Source organism: Culex quinquefasciatus, chromosome 3, assembly GCF_015732765.1.
Source record: "Culex quinquefasciatus strain JHB chromosome 3, VPISU_Cqui_1.0_pri_paternal, whole genome shotgun sequence".
NCBI classification, from domain to species: Eukaryota; Metazoa; Arthropoda; class Insecta; order Diptera; family Culicidae; genus Culex; species Culex quinquefasciatus.
In genome coordinates, this window is record NC_051863.1 from 23,262,136 (window position 1) to 23,271,537 (window position 9,402).

The window sequence follows — 9,402 nt, forward strand, 5'->3', positions numbered from 1 at the left end:
AAACAAACATTAATTGCAAATTAAAGTGGGAGGACAAAAACTTGCAACAATTTGCAGTGGCCTTACGGAAAAAAATCTCTTTGTGCCATTCCGTCGTGAAACTATTGAAAATCAGGGTTTCGCCAAAATCCGCCAAAAAACGGGAAAAAGTCGGGAATTCATGATTTTTTGTCGAAAAGTCGGAAAAAGTCGAGAATTCTAAGCATACTTGTTTGAAAATTATTTTTTAACTCTTGAATAATTATGTTATATTTTGTATATTTTTTTTTTAAATTAAATTCACTAAATTCTGCTTTAGTAACTTACATTAAATTTAAGGCTCCTTTCACAGGGTGGAATTCTGAATAAAAAAGGTGCAGGTGGTTATGTTCCACATGACCAATAAGACAAAGAACTTTGTACAAAACTCAAAAAAATCATTCTATTGTTATTTATATTTTTTAATTCTTTGCCAATTTATTTAATCCTTAATAATTAATACTAATTTAATGTCTTCAATCATTGACATCTCTGTGAAAATAAATTGCCAGAAAACGAAACTATTGCCAAAACAAGTATGGTTCGGAAAATGTATATCCACCCCCACAAAAAACGGCATCCGGAAATCATGGACCTTACAACCACTATCGAAATGGCAAATTTCATGTCCAGTCTCAAAAACGACATTGCCCCAGGTCGCATGATTCGATAAATGTCCCCGGTAGAACCTTCCCTCAGGGCAATGGCCACCCCGGGTGTGGTCAATCCGATTAAAATGGCCATTTTCATTACCAGTTTCAAAAACCATGAATTTTGATACCAATATTGCCCCAAGTCGTATGGTTCGATTAATGTCCCCGCGGTAGAACCTTCCTCAGGGCACTGGCCACTCCGGCTGTGGCCAATATCCTACCAGATTGGTCCCATCCCCATTGCCCTAAATCATTCTGGTTGTCCGGTGACCGTCCTTACAATCTTCATTAGAACAGAATTCCTCCCAATGTAGTGCACAAACTGTGTCTTTCAATGTGTGCGTGTGTGTGTGTGTGTGTGTGAGCAATAAAATTACCACCGTGGATCCGTCTTTGATGAAACCACGGAAGGCACTGAAATTTTCTGAGTCTAAGTGCTAGCTTAAATAGTTCGCATGAAATGTGGCAACAGTGGTGCAACATTCTCGCGTGACAGTTCCACGAAAGCAGGAGGCAAGGCAAAATTTGTAAAGTGCTTTCAGCCAATCAGCAGCCGGGATTTTTCCTGCATTCATTTTTTATTTTCATCTTAACTTTTGAATACTTTAACAAAGTTTTATCAACTTTGTGAGGTAGTCTACTTGCAATTTAAGACTTCCCCTTTCGTTTGGTGGATAAAGCATGCAGATTGCTTGAATTGGGTGGAAGATATAAGCGTTCAAACAATTACACAAATCGTTACACTTTCGCTTCGCTTTGGATTGACACCCGTAGACAGTGCCCTTAGGACAAAGTTCTTTGTCAAAATTCGAAAAGCTTTTTACGATTAAAAAAAATGAAAACAATGCTCAAATTGCAAACAAATTAATTCTAGAAATTTTGAGTTATTAAAAATATGTTTAAAGAATTTGTTTCTTCAAACATTTCACATAAAATTAGTGGTAAAAAATTGAATCTTATCAAACTGAATTTAAAATAAAAAAAATGGAACGGTTAAATACTGACAACCAGATGACTCAACATTTATTAAACAATTCTATATCAAAATTATAAAATTAAAATGGATTACCAAGTGAGCAGTTCTCTAGGATTTCGGTCATTCGATTTTTTTTGTATTTTTTAATCCGACTGAAACTTTTTTGGTGCCTTCGGTATGCCCAAAGAAGCCATTTTGCATCATTAGTTTTTCCATATAATTTTCCATACAAATTTGGCAGCTGGCCATACAAAAATGATGTATGAAAATTCAAAATCTGTATTTTTGAAGGAATTTTTGATCGATTTGGTGTCTTCGGCAAAGTTGTAGGTATGGATACGGACTACACTGGAAAAAAAAAATAATACACGGTAAAAAAAATTTGATGATTTTTTTATTTAACTTTTTATCACTAAAACTTGATTTGTAAAAAACACTATTTTTAATTTTTTTTATTTTTTGATATGTTTTAGGGACATAAAATGCCAACTTTTCAGAAATTTCCAGGTTGTGCAAAAAATCTTTGACCGAGTTATGATTTTTATAATCAATACTGATTTTTCAAAAAATCGAAATTTTGGTCGCAAAAATTTTTCAACTTCATTTTTTGATGTAAAATTGAATTTGCAATCAAAAAGTTTTGATAAAGTGCACTGTTTTCAAGTTATAACCATTTTTATGTAACTTTTTTCAAAATAGTCACAGTTTTTCATTTTTTAAAATTAGTGCACATGTTTGCCCACTTTTAAAAAAAATATTTTTGAAAAGCTGAGAAAATTCTCTATATTTTGCTTCTTCGGACTTTGTTGATACGACCTTTAGTTGCTGAGATATTGCAATGCAAATGTTTAAAAACAGGAAAAATTATGTTTTCTAAGTCTCACCCAAACAGCACACCATTTTTCAATGTCGATATCTCAGCAACTAATGGTCCGATTTACAATGTTGAACTATGAAACATTTGTGAAATTTTCCGATCTTTTCGAAAACAATATTTTAAAAATTTTCAAATCAAGACTGACATTTCAAAAAGGCCAAACATTCAATATTACGCCCTTTTAAAATGTTAGTCTCTATTTGAAAATTTTGAAAATATTGTTTTCGAAAAGATCGGAAAATTTCACAAATGTTTCATATTTTAACATTGAAAATCGGACCATTAGTTGCTGAGATATCGACATTGAAAAACGGTGGGCTGTTTGGGTGAGACTTAGAAAACATAAATTTTCCTGTTTTTAAACATTTGCATTGCAATATCTCAGCAACTAAAGGTCGTATCAACAAAGTCCGAAGAAGCAAAATATAGAAAATTTTCTTAGCTTTTCAAAAATATATTTTTTTAAAGTGGGCAAACATGTGCACTAATTTTAAAAAATGAAAAACTGCGACTATTTTGAAAAAAGTTACATAAAAATGGTTATAACTTGAAAACAGTGCACTTTATCAAAATTTCACTAAAGTACTTTTTGATTGCAAATTCAATTTTACATCAAAAAATTAAGTTGAAAAATTTTTGCGACCAAAATTTCGATTTTTTGAAAAAAATCAGTATTGATTATAAAAATCATAACTCGGTCAAAGATTTTTTGCACAACCTGGAAATTTCTGAAAAGTTGGCATTTTATGTCCATAAAACATATCAAAAAATAAAAAAAATTAAAAATAGTGTTTTTTTGCAAATCAAGTTTTAGTGATAATAAGTTAAATAAAAAAATCATCAATTTTTTTTACCGTGTATTATTTTTTTTCCAGTGTAGTCCGTATCCATACCTACAACTTTGCCGAAGACACCAAATCGATAAAAAAATTCCATCAAAAGATACAGATTTTTGAATTTTCATACACCATTTTTGTATGGACAGTAGCGTGGCTCACGGATATATGAAAAAGACAAAAGTGTTCAATTTCGAACGCCTCGACCGAAATTTTGTAGCATTATAACCGCAGAAGCTAGCCTGAAATTCTGAGCGCAATTTGTTAATGTTTAGTTGTTCCACTCTTAATCTGAAGTTATAAAGAAATTTCAATAAATTTAATTTATTTATTTTCAACTTTTTAACTCTTCTTCGAGAAAGTTTTCCTATGCCGTATGATTTTTTTCAGAATAGAGGTTTTCATAGGTTTTGATCTGGGAACATCGCAAAGCGCTAGGAATTAATCCCGAAAGATACAGACAAATTTTTAGAGAACGTTGAATTTTGTTTCCGTACTCCAAAAAATATCCTGTATCTTTTCGGGATCAATTACTAGCGCTTTGCGATGTTCTACAAAGTTGTTCCCCGGATCAAAAACTATAAGAAACCTGAGAATAGGAAATTTTGATTGGGTTTTGGGAAACTTTCTCTATGAAGAGGTTAAAAGTGAAAATTACCCATAGTAAATTTTTAGAAGTTCCATACTAACTTCAGGTCAATGGTGGAAGTACTAAACCTTAACCAAATACGCTCAAAATTTCAGGTTATGTTCTGGGGTCATATTGCTACAAAATTCCGGTCGAGGCGTTCGAAATTGAACACTTTTGTCTTTTTCATATATCCGTGAGCCACGCTAATGGACAGCTGCCAAATTTGTATGTGAAATTATGTGGACAAACTAATGATGCAAAATGGCTTCTTTGGGCATACCGAAGGCACCAAAAAAGTTTCAGTCGGATTAAAAAATACAAAAATTAAAATTGAAGAAAAAAGACCGATTTCGTAGAGAATTGCTCATTAAAAAGAAATAAAATTAAACCAATAGTTTATTAATTAATTTTTCTAACATTTTTCAATCGGGTTCCTTTTCAAGTGTAACGCAAATCCGCGACACTTTTGAACTCAAACACAGCCCACTGACTTTTCAGTGCATCTGTATTGTTGTTCAGAATGCAGTCAGTTGCATCCTTTCGCTATATTTACAGTTACTGATATGTGTGTGCGACCCCTTAAAATAAGCTGCGGCTGCTGCATCGATTGCACATTTCGACGATGACGCGAAAAACGATCCCCGGCAAACCGAAACACCGGTATAAGCGAGTAGTACGTACTCCTCCACGTTGACCCGAGAGTGTGGAGTACTCGCAGCTCGCGGTTGTGGCGTGCGCACACCGGTTCTTCCAAGAAGGGGACAGAAGGGGGGCGGTAGGGGGTCCATTCTGGAAAACTAGTTAGACTATTTGCCCAGCATCCGATGCAACGCCAGAATGTGTCGATGACCAAAATGTGACGATGAATTTGTGCTCTAGTGTTTCCCAACGAGGAGGAGGACACATGAGCGCATGTCCTGCCGTTTGCATTCCGGAACACGGCCATGGAGTTGGGAGAGGGAGGGGACGGGACATACGCACCACCCGATAGCGCGTAAGTTCGACACACGACGAAGGATTATCGGAACGAGCTTGTGTGTGGGTCCTGCTGGTTACGCACATACTGCGCCGGTCAGTTTTTGGACAGTACAGCAAATTGTTATTGCTGTTGGCAGTCAGTCAGTACTTGCGTACACGCAATAATGGCGCTGCAACTGTGGACGCACTTCCTGGAAATGAGGATAATTTGGGTACGTTCCAGAATTCGTTGACGTCATCTAAAAAGGGATTTGTTTCCAACTGGAATATGTCAGAGGGTTTTTTATGTTTTCTGCAAATATATATATATTTTTTTAATTGTTGTCAGTATGGACTTACATATTTGTCATTTTGTCAAAGTTCAGAATTGATTTCCATGCAAATGAAAGCAGTTACCTACATTATTTTGCACTATTCGCATATTTGTCCATGTAAAATTTCATGCTATGAGTTGGTTACAATAGGAACTTGATGTGGGAGAATTCCAGGCACACAATTTAAATGGGCCAATGTTAGTTTTGTAGACAAAAAGTTTAGCTTCCTTTGGCTTATTTACATTGTTTCGCTTGATTTTTTCGTTCATAAATGGGCCGTTAAAATTCTCCATAAATAATTTATTTTTGCAACATATTTTATATAAACTGATATTTAGTAATTCTCTCCATTTTCGCAGAATGACTTTTCTGTGTATTTTTTTTATTTCAATGAAACTTTGAAACTAAGTAATGAAACAAAATGAGCATGTGAATATTGGAAAATCTGTGTCTTGAGAAAGGATTTCCGATCGATACGATGTCTTCAGCAATGCACAGTGGGCGAAATGGAACCCAAAATAGGACTTAATTGAACGCGCCTGGTTCCCTGGTATGAATAATACTGTTTCTTACGTAAAAAAAAACGGGGAATCGATTGGTGATGGTTTCATCCACCGCACTAAACGGCAAAGGGTCCATTTTGCCCCAATTCCCCATTTTTTTAACATTTTTTCTTGAAAATCGGTCTGTATTTAGAGCGGAGGCTTAATGCGGCCTTCCAAAATGCACTTAACTTATGTGAAAATGTCCAGAAAAAATAACCACTTGCACCGCAAAAATCATCTAGGATCCATTTAACCCCAATTCCGCTATAAAAGCATTTTTGGCCGTTTTCAAATGTTAGGTGAGATTTAAAAAATCTGAAAATATTTTTATCGTAAAGATCAGACAATTTTACATAAGAATGACGATTTGCACTTGATATTTTGACACATTTATGTTGATAAAAATAAAATGTATGTGAAAGGCAGTTTATTCTGCGTTTGGGAAAATTGGCCCAAAAGTGATTCTTCAATCATTTTAGTTAGTTTAATTTCTATATCAACATGAATGTGTCAAACTTTCAAGTTCAAATCGCCATTCTTATGTAAAATTGTCTGATCTTTACGATAAAAATATTTTCAGGTTTTTTAAATCTCACCTAACATTTGAAAACGGCCAAAAATGCTTTTATAGCGGAATTGGGGTTAAATGGACCCTAGATGATTTTTGTGGTGCAAGTGGTTATTTTTAGTGGATTCCTGGGACATTTTCACATAAGTTAAGTGCATTTTGGAAGGCCGCATAAAGCCTTCGCTCTAAATACAGACCGATTTTCAAGAAAAAATGTTAAAAAATGAGGAATTGGGGCAAAATGGACCCTTTTCCGTTTCGTGCGGTGGATGAAACCATCACCAATCGATTTCCCGGATTTTTTTACATTAGAAACAGTATTATTCATACCAGGGAACCAGCCGCGTTCAATTAAGTTCGATTTTGGGTTCCATTTCGCCCACTGTGCAATGTTGTAGGTTTTTATCAGAACTTTTCAGAAAGAAATAGCCCCAAGTAACATTTTTAAACCAACTAGCCACCACCTAGTTTTATTAAGGTTTTATGATAGCATCTTGATTGCTTTATAGTTTTATTTAGGCATTCACCGCAACCAATAAGCAAGAGCTAATTGGTATGTTCTAACAAGGTTTTATGCCTCGGACATAAAACCTTGTGACAATAAAAGCTAAATGGCTTTTAATAAGGTTTTATGAAAGTTTTAAGAGAGTCTTGAAAACCAAATGGCAATTTCATGCCAAACGGTTTTATCGCATGCTTCTTTAAAACCAAGGGTGTTTTAGCTGTCAAGTGCCATTAGGCATGCAAAAAGCCTAATTTAAACCACAAGCTCCTGAAAAAGCTTTTAACGCGGCTAATTAGTAGTGCATAAATATGGCGCTAACGCGTGTTCTGATTGAATGTGATTGACCGCCTTCTTGGTAGAACAAATTTTGAACCAAGAAATTTGATTTAAATTTGACGAAAACACTCATTTATGCTGAATTTCTGATATAATTATAATGGCTTAAAAATAATTTGAAATTTTTTTTTCAAGTAACTGCAATAATAGTAGTTTATGCAACAAGTTGCAAAAAGAGGATTTTTTCAGCACGAGTCGTACATTTATCCAACGAGGTTCACCGAGTTGGATAAATACGAAGAGTGCTGAAAAAATCAAGTTTTGCAACGAGTTCCATACAACATTTTTTGCAATTCCGGAAAACACCCATTGAGTGAAATTTTATGTCAAATTTTCATGTATTTTGTCAATAAATCGTTTGAATCAAAAAAAATGTTGAAAAGTGTTACTTTTCAAAACAAGTGCTGAAAAGTTCAAAAAAGTATTCTCAGCTTTTCGAAATTGTTTTTTGCATGGGGTGCTGCTCGTTCATGAAATATATTTAAATTGCAAACAAAAAACAGAAAAAAATCACCCATACTTCTAGCCACAATGCAAATGGGCCAATGTCCAAGTGTAAACAATGAGTCTATCCTGCCCACGTCTGTTGATGTTTACATGTGGAACGAGTAGGTTAGACTCTTTATTTACACTTTGATATTGGCCCAATTACGATGTTTTGCTAGACTTGAAAACGATGCACTTTACCATAATATCACAGCAAAAAATATGATGGTAAAATCGCATGCAAAAGCATGCACATCACTTTCGTAAAAAAAGTATAGTATATACAATTTTTGTAAACAAAAAAAAAAGTTGCAACCAACGAGATTCAAACCCAGCACCAACAGTAAGGACTGGTGTCTTAGACCGCTCGGCCATCAAAACAATGAAGAAAGAAATGGATTAACGCATATATGTATGAGCTTGACCTTTCGGTCAAGTAGGTTTCTCGTCCCCTAAACATGTAACCAAAATTTAATTTAGAAATATTTTTTTTGAAAATTCATGTTTTAGTTTTTTTTTCGAGTAGCTGTTTTTCTGAAATGTCTAAGGGAGCTTTCGTTTATTACGTAACGAGGTTGGAGGAAGGAGAGGGTCGAAAGCTGTGTTACGTTTCATTATTTTTGTTACGAGAGTGAGGGGGATGAAAATCTCAATTTAAGCGTTACGTAATAAAAGAACGCTCCCTGATCAAATAACCTACAACTTATCCGATGTTTCGAATATCTGAAATTCGATTATCCGAAGCTTTGTATAGAACTTTGAACAATCAAAATGATTTTTTTTTGTTTTTTTGTTTTCTAATTTTAAAATTAAATTAAAATCCCGCCGTTTTGACCGCCATCTTGGATTTAAAAAATCTAAATCACTTCAGAGCATGTTTGGGGTCATATTCAAGCATAACAATCAAAAACAAGGCAATGAAACAAAATATAATTATTCGTGATTCGATTATCCGAAGATTTTATTATTCGAAGGGACATTTTTCCGAGACCTTTGGATAATCTAGTCTGGACTGTAATGCAAAATGGATTGTTTTGACAAAGTTTCACCCAAATAAAAAAAATACAAAATTTAAAATTTCGGAAAAATGCGAAATTTTTGATGATTGCTCTTGTGTAAATTATTTTTTCCTCATTAATTGAGATAAAGTTTGAATTAAGATGTGTGCTTCATAGGATGTAGAAATTTAGAAGAATTAAAATTTCAGTGTTTTTCTTTCAATTTCAAAAGGAAATATTTTGCATTACTCGCTGATTCACACGAACAACTGCACACAATAGCTGTTCTGAGTAATCAGGAGGAAGTCGGTCGATTCCCCTCTTCTTTGGCATTGTCCTCCCCTCTGTAGAACGGAAGTCTCACGCGAGAAACATAAAAATCCGTCTCACTTGGCTGAACTCCGTGACGACGTTGTGCGGTGAGTCACTTGACTGTTTTTGCAAGACGAACTCCCCCCCTTCTTTTTGGCGAAAGGATTTTCTTGAAGCTGGCTTCTCCGATGATCTGGCATCAGATTGCTATAAATAAATACTCGGGGCAAAGTATGGAATTAAAAATAACAGCAACAGCAATAATAATAATAAACGAGGGATTTACTATGCTTCGGACGATAAATGAATGGAGTGGCGGAAAAAAATGGTTAAATAAAACTTGTTCGTTTGAAGAGAACTGCTGCAAAA